At 37.8% G+C, this 11,814-nt stretch overlaps 1 pseudogene across 1 annotated transcript; it reads left to right on the top strand.

Moving 5' to 3' along the window:
• Positions 1 to 692: 692 nt before the first annotated feature.
• LOC125546654 (uncharacterized) lies at positions 693 to 9,148 on the top strand (annotated as a pseudogene). Its single transcript, XR_015599258.1, has 4 exons — positions 693 to 718; positions 1,123 to 1,231; positions 7,323 to 7,984; positions 8,092 to 9,148. The product of XR_015599258.1 is annotated as an uncharacterized LOC125546654 (transcript).
• The last annotated feature ends 2,666 nt before the right edge of the window (positions 9,149 to 11,814 follow it).

Genomic DNA, 11,814 nt, shown 5'->3' with positions numbered 1-11,814 from the left:
TTCGTATGGATCAAATGTATGCCACCTATTGGACATGCAACTCTAATCTGAATCGTGATTGATGTCTCCGCCCTCACACACAATTCGTCTTATTGGTGACAGTTTCATTATGATACGGCTTGTGATTCATGCATCGCACACAGTATCGTCAAAGGGTCTCTGATTTCATGTGTCACGTTAGCAGCATCCTGCAGCAGTGAACCTTAAAGGGTGCACTAAATGCACTTACAATTTCCCTTCAGTGACACCATCAGCCGATTTTCCAATTTGGCACTAAAAGCTACAACCAAAACTTTGGTTTCCATGCTGGGTTGGGGTGATGTGGGGTGTGGGTGGGGGCTCCATTGTGTGCCTACCATTTTACACAAACTAATAGTTTTTGTCACATGATGCATTGAGGGTGCCACATCACCAGCACAGGGAATCATAGGGGAAATATTTGGCTATTTATCCCTAGTGATAAATACTCCGGCCATGACATTAAATATGCATATTGAAATTAATAATTACCAAACATATGGTGGGTAGGATGGGTAAGAGTAAGGGGATACGCCTGGATGCTACTAAAACCTCACCTGGAGGTCATGTCCTTTCCTTTCAAACACCCACCCTTTCCTCTCATCCTCTTCCACCCCCCTTCAATTAGAAACTGAGGTAGATCTATGCAAAGAGACCACATCGACGATGCTTCCATGGTCACTAATGCGTTCTCCATCAGGTTGGTGTGTAAGAGGGGCCTCATATCATCGTTTTACTCAAGTGTGTTCTGTTTTCAGATCTTCGTTTGTGATCCATAGGGGTTATGTGGCGAGCACGAGGGCTGAGGCACCGGCGGAGGGGCAACGTCCTTTGGGAATCGTAGATCTGTTGCCTATGAAGTCTCTGAGGTCCTCGTGGTGGGAAGACGAGCTTGCCTCCACCATGGCTACTATTGATGTCGCGGCGGTGCCGTCCTTTAGGAGGACACGGGGGAGGGAAAATCCACCACATATGAGATCCATATCTGACCTATGCTCCATGGGACCCCACTTGGAATTCCCCCCCATCGGTGATACCGAATGCAACAAGCAAACTGAGGCGGACGACGATGAGGCTCTCCGCACAATCGTGAGTCGAGTTAAGGAAGATAAGAAGAGAAAGAAAAAGACTACGGGAGGCAGAGGCAGCAACGACTGCCACACCGGAGGGCAGTAGAGGGCAAACGGACAAAGGAAATTTCTCGGCAAGAAAGGTACGAGATCCACCAAATTCCATCCCAATCCTGCCTATCTTTTAGTATAATCATTCATATGTTTTTTATTGTGATTTTATTTTACTTTTAACCTACTTGATATGGATGGTATAACTAGTCAAATTTGCATCTCCATAAGACGAAGAATTGGAGCATGCATATTGGGTATGGTGGGGGCATTAGTTGTAGCTTTACATGGCGGTCGTCTCACCCTTGTAGAATGTTTCATGTAAGGATTGTGGGTACCCTGCCCAACTTAGTTGCTAATTCTGATCCATGTTTACTAATTCATGAACAAGGTTATAGGGGTCGATAGTTGCTCGCATGTCCATGATGATTTTATGGTTAAAGTTGTATGAGCTTGTGTTAAGTTCTAGTTAGGGTGATCACTGTGTTTTGTTTCTTGGGCATCAGCACAGTTTCTACCCTAAAACTATTTGGTATGTGTATATATTGTAATTTCATGCTTAAATTGTCCAAAGTGATTGGTTGGTATCAGTCTGAGTGAGGAGTTGCATGATACATTCATAAGAGAATCTATGAATATTTCACAAAACTTGCTGACTTCTATACTAGATGCTACTCATACACTTAACTAAGACTAAGAACCCATAAGCATAGACTATATTATGATGTCCTATAAACAAACAATGGTTGTATTAGAGAGAGGCCGACTGGTGCTACAACACCTTTACAATCTCCAAAGCCCCTAGAAACAGAGCTCTCTAGTTGATCATGTATGTGGTGAGCTTGTGGGACTGTGTTGTCAGCTAGTGTATGTTGTTTACAAGCTTAGTTGGCCACCTACTAGTAATGTGAACATGCAGGACAACACTATCAGCAAATGTACATTATTCATAGCTTAGTTGGCCCACTTGCCTACACTTGCATTTATCATCTTCCGTATCACACGTCACTGTGTGTGAGATGGGAGTGTAGATGGATGATCAGTGTCATGGTAGTCATGAATGTGGCTGAGGTGACACTTCTCCTCTTATCCTTTTCTTTTTATCAAAATTTTCTTGCCAAAGGGGACTAGCCTAAAGAAATCCACCCTTTTCCTTGCCCCGACATGAAGATCATAGAAGGACATCATAAAAGCTAGCACAATAGAGAAGTAATCCTTAACCAAATAATTATGGCACCTATACCTACAAGTCTTCCTTATCAACCACTACATGTCCTTTCTATCTTCTCTTCAAAATGTCCCCATGTTCTGTTTTGTATCCTTTTGGCTTCAACAAGGATTCCCAAATTCAGCACAAATAAAAAGGATGCCCAAATATCTCATTGTCAAATCACTAGAAGCAAGTAACAACCTTTTATAGCCTAGTTTATCTCTAGCATTTTTCCAAAAAGGAAAATTTTCACTTTTATGGAAATTAATTTATAATCCAACATTTGTTCAAAAGCAGACAAGATGAATTTTAAGTTATGCACACTCATATAACCATCTTTTTATAAAAATATAGCATCATTGACATATTGTAGTATATTGAAAACACCCTCAGTATATTCTACCGTAAGTCCTTTAATAATATTATTACCCTGAGCATTTCTCATCAATAAATCTAGGACATCAACAACCAAATTAAACAACTGGGGACATAAGTAATCTTCTCATCTCAACCCTGTATTAAAGTAGGGACCTATACAATCATTCATGTTAATACCCACATGCCCTCCTCTCATAGTTAACATGACTCAGTCACTCTTTACAATCTCCAAGCTCCCAGTAAACAGAGGTCTCTACTTGATCATTATTGTGGTGAGTGTTTGGAACCACACTATCTACCATTGTACATTGTTTCCTAGCTGGGTTGGCCCATTTGCTAATAACACATGGCCTCGTTCAATATTTTCTGCATTACATGTCACTATGGGCGGGAAGTGAATGAGGACGGGCGATTAGTCCCATGGCGGGCACGATTGTGGATGAGGAAATGGTTCATCCTCTTGCATTTTTCTTTTGATGAAAATTTTCCTTCCAAAGGAGACTAGCCTAAAAAAATACTTCATTTTTATGTGCATAGGAAGATCATAGAAGAACATCATGAAAGTTGTTATGTTAGAGAGAAAATATTGAACCAATACAACCTACCACCTATAGCTAAAGTTTTCTTTGCCAACTATTACATTGCTTTTCTATCTTATCTTCAAAAAAATTCCAATTTTTGTTTCATATCCTTTTGACATCAGCATGGATTCCTAGATCCACCGCACAAAAAAGTATCCCCAAACTAGTATTGGCCAATCGACAAAGGGGCAAGTAAAAATCTTTTTATAGTGCTTAGGTTTTCTCTAGCATGTTCAAAAAGAACAGAAATCACTTTTTCTGGAAACTATTTTTAAAACAAACATTTGTTCAAAAGAACAAAGGATGAGTTTCTAGTTATGTGCACTCATATAATCTTCTTGTAATAAAAATATAGCATCATCAATATATTGTAGCATATTAACACCACCCTCACTATGTTCTCCCATAACAACTTTAATATTATTAGTATCTCTAACATTTTCATGAATTAAGCTAGGGATTAGCAGCCAAATCAAACAACATGGGAGATAAGGAATTTCCTTTTCGAACCCCTCACCATCTAAAAATATTACAGTAGAGACCTATACAGTCATTCTTTTTAATCCCCACATGTATCCCTCTCATAATTTAGATGACCCAGTCACACCATTTAATAGAAAAACAAATCATATTTTATAATTTAAAACAAAAAGGCATTTTATTGTGGTGCAAGCTTGTTTAAAATCAATATTGAGGAAAATGGCATTTTTTCATAGTATGAATGGTATTTTGAGTATCATGTAAAACTAATCCTCCTTCCATAATATATCTCCCTTATACATATGTGATGTAGGAGAAACCATAACACTAGAGAAGATATAAAACATTCCCTAAACATATGTAAGAAGTTTGAAGCTCACATTGAGCAAACATATAGATCTAAGATTTGAATTTGTTTTGCCTCTTTACATTTGGGGACCAAATTAACAAGGCCATAATTAAGGCCAGACTGATCCAATTTCCCATAATAAAGTAGTTAAATAAAGCTTCCAAATCTCACATAATTAAATTCCAATTTCCTTTATAGTGTTATTGAGGTAAACCATCAGGACTAAGCGACTTATCATGTGTCATTCAAAAACAACAATTTTAAGTTCATCCACTAAACAAACTCTAGTTAATGTACTAAGGTTTCTCTAGGCACATCTAGAGTTATATTTTTCTATTTGTATGACCAAAAGGTTTTCATAGTACTTAGTATTATAATCAAGGATTTATTTTCCCCCTCAATATTTCCTTCCTTAGATCAAGAGAAGTGATTATACTTTTTCTATGACAACCATTTGCTTTAGCATGAAAATATCCTATGCTTCTACCACCTTCCAAATTCTCATTTTCTTTAGTTCTTTGAAGACATTAAATTTCATCTTCCTTTCTAACCAGTGATATATTTGTTCCCAATAATGGAAAAATATGATCTTGTCCAATTTTTAAAGGTGGGTTCTTGTAAATTATTCCTCAACTATAAAGCCTGCCATTCGACTTTGGTTCCATAAGGCAAGGTTCTTCTTAATTGCATAGAAATAAAGCCGTAGTGTTTGGGTTACCATATTTATATTTTCAAGAAGCATTCCTGATAAATATCAAAATCCCCAGCAACCATAAAGGGATCTTTACAGTCATGTAGGACTCTAGACAATTCTGCTAAGTAAGAAGCCTTGCCTTCTAACTGAGCATCTCCATAAATTTAACATATATCTCATATATAATCTTCATACATAGTTAATTTTTATGTAATATAGGCGATCTTGAATATCTAATTCATTAACAGTGTCATTAATGCCTAGTAACATACCACTAGATGGATATTATGATAATAAAAATCTTAGCCAATGCAAATGTTGTGAAGGTTAGTTTTAGAAAAAATCCATTATTTAATTTAAGCATAGGAAATCAATGTGTTTATCTAATTTCTGAGAAATCTAATTTTGGCCTCGTCGTAAAGTTCTCTAATATTCTAGAACATATGTTCCATCTTTATTCGTTTTCTTAACAAGCCTTTTAAATGGAAATCACATATTTCAAATAACAATTGGTTTGTGATACATGTTTCCTATTTTTCCTATCCGTAAAAGCTTGTTTTATTTGTTCCCGATGAGTTTCTTATCTACCCATGTTACTATTCTCTCCATTAGGAAGTAATTCAATAAAACCATTTTATCCAGTATTAATTTTAAAGGACTTTGAATTTCGTGAGAAGGTACAATACAAGGTTTATTTACTTGCATCATCAGATCAAATCTAGTTTCTTTGAATGAGCTGATAAGCTGATATTGTGTTCTACAATTTTTAAGGAGTATCCAAGAGTGATCCCAGCATGGGATGCAATATGGTCTAAATTTGCATTAAAAGAATTTCTCATATCAGGAACAATATCAACTCGAGTATCTTCTTAAACCTTGATTCTGACACACATTCTAAGGTTCTCATCTGCACATTTTCCCAACATTAATTCTCCATGTAGCTATTGTTTTGACTTTCGTAGCAGAAGAATCAACAGACTCATGGTAATCCAAATCAATTCTCCCACTGCAATCAACAACTAAATCATCTTTGTTTCATCATCATTTTTCATTGGTTTAGTCTCACTGCCAAACCATTCAACATTAATTAATCCATTCAATAGAGCTCCTCAGAGCTTGCTGTAACAGCTCATGTTGTCCCTAAACTTACAACTCTATGAATTTCTTCATTGCTTCCGTTTGGTGCGACTTTTTCCTCAAAAGCAGGTTGTGATGCATGTCTAGCAACACTTCCTTAGCTTTCCACAATTTGGGCTAAAGGTCTTAATTTACATTCGTACTAGAACTCTCCATGTCATCAGGTGTGTTATTGGAGGAAATATTAACAATATTAGTTGTGTGTCCATATTTTAGCACATCTTCATACCATTTCAGGAACATGCTCCCCAACGGAAGCCATGTTTGCAAAACCTCACTAATTCCCCCGTTTCTGCTCCATCATCGTGTTTAACAACTGCCACATTTTCCACATTAAGATATTTCACACTTGCCTCTTCATATCATCTATTCCCCTGTACCATCATTGATCCTCCATTGACTCCACTTCAAATCCAATGTCATACGAGAGCAACTATTTGGTAGTGATCTCAATAAATCCATGAATATTTTGAATATCTCTAACTCTCATTAGTAACCAAATAACAGTGTCATTTCCAATATGATCCATGTCAATCTCTAATACTGTACCAAGGGATTATCACACTTCACATAGGCCCATGAAGTGTCTCTGGGAACCTGACATTCTACTCAGTTTTGCCAAGATGTATGAAGTTTGTTGTTAGCTAGACACTCTCTAGTCTAGATCAACACATATATCAATGTATAGTGCCCAACAAAGATAATTGTCTAGATTTAGTCAGTTCAGCTAATTTTTCCTTGTTGGGTGATTTTGATCTTCCCTCCAAGTCCAACTAAAAATTACATAGAAGCCTTGCAATAACTATGTCTCATTTGACTATCTAGATAATGATCATGTTTAATCAAACATTTATCGCTACACACACTCCAAGTGTCGTAACTGTCACACTTTCCAAGAAAAGGTAAATGAAGAAAGTGGAATTGTAACAATCAAGAACAGAAAAAAATAATTAGACTCCCGCGTCAATTATTTGGATTGGAATTAGGATCCTCTACTCTAGTCGTCCTCTTCTATTTCGGGTAGTACCTCAGCCCGTTCTTGCCTTCCTTTATCGAATCTATTAGTAGTTGAAATTTTTAACATATGCCTTTATTTACTCATTTATAGGCATCCCCTTCTCTTCAAGTAATTTCTGCGCCCGGTTCCTGATCAAGTGTTGGAAAAAAGCAAGAATACGATGCTTTGTTTTGAAAATAAGAAAAAGTATATATTATAGAACTTTCCATTCCTTCATGATGATTTATTTGAAAATGGTATACATGTGGAAATTCTGATGTTTGTTGTTCATTTTTACATTTCACTTTTGTACTCGCAATTATATATGTATCTTAATAATGTTGCTTAATTTTGTAGGAAGCACTTGAAAATCCAAATTTGCTTGATGAACTAGATACTCACCGACCAGAGAAAACCAAGTCTTTACAACATCGAAGAAAAGAGAGAGAAACTATATCTGGAAGAAGGAATCATGGGAAGATGAATAATACTAAGAAGAAGAAGAAGGTGGATACAAAAAACTTTATTAACAATGATAAACCTGACAAAGTGGGAAAACCAAGAGATATGGGAAAATCTCCCCCTCGTCAGGGTATTCTAAAGTACATGAAGCACACATCTATGAAATTCGCCAAGGAGAAGCATATCAATTCAGAAGGCAAGGAAGTAATAGAACACTGCTGCAACTCAGTAAAGCGTGTCAAATTCTCAGAAAGAGATGTTGCACTTGGCAGTAAGATGCAAAGACATGAGCTGCCCAAACGAGGAACTCTCCATAAGCTCCTCTTGGACGCTATGGCTTCTTCATCATCTTCATCATCATGTTCATCTATAGAAGAAGACAAATGCATGATGGATAATAGAAGTAGTTCTAATATGCCCAATGAAGCCTTCACTAAGACTACAGAAGCAAATAAGCATAGCGATCATGAGTACTCTATCGAGCCTACTAACAAAGAGATGTCTGCTATGATTGATCTAAATATTGCATTACCAGAATGGACTGGTTTTGACTGCAGGTATGTTTCAAATTTAGAGATCCCAATATTGAGCATACATGTGATGAAACTTTAAATTATTATTTTTGTGACAAATGAAACTCTAAATCATGGTGTCTTTGATGCAGAGAAAACTGGAGCCAACCACCCACTACTGACTTAGAAAATGCAGAGAATTCAAGTTCTGTAGGCACATGTTTGTGTGATGAGGCAATCAAAGTTCCTAACATAGACACGGTTGGTCCTCCATTGAGTTCAAGGGAACCCAATGAGATTCATCATGGTTGCAGTAATGTTTTAGTAAAAGATACTATGAATACGAGGTGCTTATCCACCAATCTGAATCATGGTGGTTCTGAGTTGAACCTGCAAGAGGGTAGTCCTTCTGCACGACAAACAATCCGTTTGATGGGTAACGATCTTGTAGTTTGCAAGACCAGTGGTGAATCATTTGTTGAAACTGCACAGAAACACACAGGTAATTAACTTCCACCAATGAATATCCTAGGGAAAATGTTTCCTTACCACAAGAACATTATTGTTTCTCTTTACAAGCTCAAGATTTCCCTAATTTTGCAGTAAATTTGACCAATACAACTCAAGATTCAACATATCATTCAAGGACAAGCCAATACCATTTTGAATACAGGACTCAACATGTTCTTAGTCACATTGTTCCTGTAGCTAATGTTGGTGATCGATTGCCATATGAAAACAGGTACGAGCATTTTGCAAACTCACGGACCAATCATCCTTTTCTATCGGGGAGTCCACCCCTTCCCAACCATGGTAGTGCAACATCCCATGAGAATCTTCTGCCCCTTGGTGTTATTTCTCAGATCCTATTGTCCGGACCAAGGGGAAGAAAATTGCCCTCGAGGAGGAAAGATTGATGATCACCTCCATGGTAGAGACAAAGAAGATTAAGGAGCGAGAGCAAGCGCTCATGCTCATGGATGCTTCAATATTGGATGAGACGTCAAAACAATATTGGGAGCAAGCTCGTTGTGAGATCTTAGGAGTGCCAAAACATTCATCAATCTTGCCAAGATCAAATGTACTTGGGAACTGGAAGTAGCAATGTGGGTGCTTGATCTATTCTCAATGTTGCCTCTGGTTTCTTTTAGATGAACTTTGCTTTATGTTATTTCTACCATATGAACTACACTATTGATTTTGGTATGACTTGTGAACTTGTGTGATTTGAATTTGATTTCACATATTCATATTTGAAATTCTATTGAAATGTGTGCATTGAAACATAACATTTAATTAAATATCCTGTTGAGATGATGTGGGAATGAGCTCTACATATTTTTTCGGAAAGGAGGAATACCCCCGGCCTTCATCAAGCGATGCACACAACCATTTATTTAAATGAATAAAGTATCAAAGTATGAAAACAAAAGCAAATAAAAAACCAAATAGTGATGCACTGCCTAAACACCTATCCTATTGTTGGACTAACATCCAAACTGGTTGTATGTAGCCCATGCTATAGTCTCCCATTGGTTGCACTCAAAGGCCATAACCTCACTCGCTTCCGTAAACACCTATCCTATTGTTGGACTGACATCCAAACCGGTTGTATGTAGCCTGTGCTATAGTCTCTCATTGGTTGCACTCAAAGGCCATAACCTCCCTCGCTTCCGCAAGGTGTAGTAACGACCACGTATGGATCTATCCAAATGCCTCGTATATAACATGCAAAAAGTTTGTGATAGTTGTCCTGTTAAATAGAACATCATTCTGAGAGTTCCGAATAGCCCAAAGTAATACACAAACTCCCGCACGAATTTGTGCCGCTATAATAGGCTCGACCCCACCTAACCAGTTACCAAATAGAGTGGAGATATTATTAGGTGGGGGAACGTTAAAGGACGGGTATTGTTCACCACAATAATTTTGTGATGTTTGAGAGGACAAAATAGTTGACCAAGGTGTTGATCCAACTGTAAGGTTGCTATTTTGGCAGACCCATAGTGCATGCGACCTTCTTCGACGAGGGGAGGCTCGAGAGGAACGAACTCGCCCGATACCAGGGGAAGTAGCAAGGTTCGACTAACCTTGAGTGAACAAAAGAAGAAAGGAGTGCTGCAGTGGGGTGTAACTTATAATCTAGAGGATGACGTTGTTGTTTTTCCTTTTACTCTTTATTACATAGTTTAGATCATGTTGATGAATGGCGGAAACTATTGCCATTTTATTATTGTATAGTAAAGTTATTATGCACTGCATCTCTTCTTGTTTTAGTATATATGAAGGTGCATCAGGTATTTATGTTAATTCATTTGATGAAGAGAAAATATACTGTAAATTCTGACATCCATCGCCTATATAATGGAGCTTTTCTAACACATGGGAATTTAGGTTTCTGTAGAATACGCCAAGCCTCTGCATGCAAGAATTTTGGTAATATTGAAGGCGTAAAGGTCCCTCCTCAAACCCAAATCACCACATCTCTCTCTAGTTTCAGTATGATCTCCCTCCTAGGAGAGCCAGTGCATCTTGTGCTCATCGTCTCCCCCAAAAACTAGCAGATCATCGTTGAGGTTTCATCAGAGACCTTTGGTATAAGATCGAAACATCGACATCACATATGTGCATGTGAATGGCTCGAGCCCTTGAAATGATGACCCTATTCACCAATTAATTGAGTAAGATAGAGAAATCAATTTTCCCCAGGTGGAGCCAACCAAAAACTTGTGCCACGGCTCATATACATAGAATTGAAGAATACCCATTTTGAAGTTGCTTGTAAGTGACCAGTATGTATGATGCCTGAATGACTTTTTAGTAATGTAGTCAGATCTTCGTGTTGACAAGATGATACTTTGCACGATGTTGTGATCACTATCGAGCCACATGTACAAGTTCCCCAACCACTACTACTAGTTAACATAATAAGTGAAGGAAATATGCCCTAGAGGCAATAATAAAGTTGTTATTTATATTTCCTTATATCATGATATATGTTTATTATTCATGCTAGAATTGTATTAACCGGAAACTTGATACATGTGTGAATACATAGAGAAAACAAAGTGTCCCTAGTATGCCTCTACTAGACTAGCTCGTTAATCAAAGATGGTTAAGTTTCCTGACCATAGACATGTGTTGTCATTTGATGAACGGGATCGCATCATTAGGAGAATGATGTGATGGACAAGACCCATACGTTAGCTTAGCATTATGATCATTGAGTTTTATTGCTATTGCTTTCTTCATGACTTATACATGTTCCTATGACTATGAGATTATGCAACTCCCGAATACCAGAGGAACACCTTGTGTGCTATCAAACAACACAACGTAACTGGGTGATTATAAAGATGCTCTAAAGGTGTCTCCGATGGTGTTTGTTGAGTTGGCATAGATCGAGATTAGGATTTGTCACTTTGATTGTCGGAGAGGTATCTCTGGGCCCTCTCGGTAATGCACATCACTATAAGCCTTGCAAGCAATGTGACTAATGAGTTAGTTACAGGATGTTGCATTATGGAACAAGTAAAGAGACTTGCCAGTAACGAGATTGAACTAGGTATTGAGGTACCGATGATCGAATCTCGGGCAAGTAACATACCAATGACAAAGGGAACAACGTAAGTTGTTATGCGGTTTGACCAATAAAGATCTTCGTAGAATATGTAGGAGCCAATATGAGCATCCAGGTTCCGCTGTTGGTTATTGACCGGAGATGAGTCTCGGACATGTCTACATAGTTATCGAACCCGTAGGGTCCGCACGCTTAACGTTCGATTACGATCGGTATTATGAGTTTATGTGTTTTGATGTACCGAAGGTAGTTCGGAGTCCCGGATGTGATCATGGACATGACGAGGAGTCTCAAA

The sequence above is a fragment of the Triticum urartu genome, chromosome 3A (genome assembly GCF_056163025.1).
Source record: "Triticum urartu cultivar PI428250 chromosome 3A, HENAU_Tu73, whole genome shotgun sequence".
Taxonomy (NCBI): Eukaryota; Viridiplantae; Streptophyta; class Magnoliopsida; order Poales; family Poaceae; genus Triticum; species Triticum urartu.
Note: the sequence above shows the minus strand (reverse complement) of the source record. Positions and strands in the feature narration are given on the sequence as shown.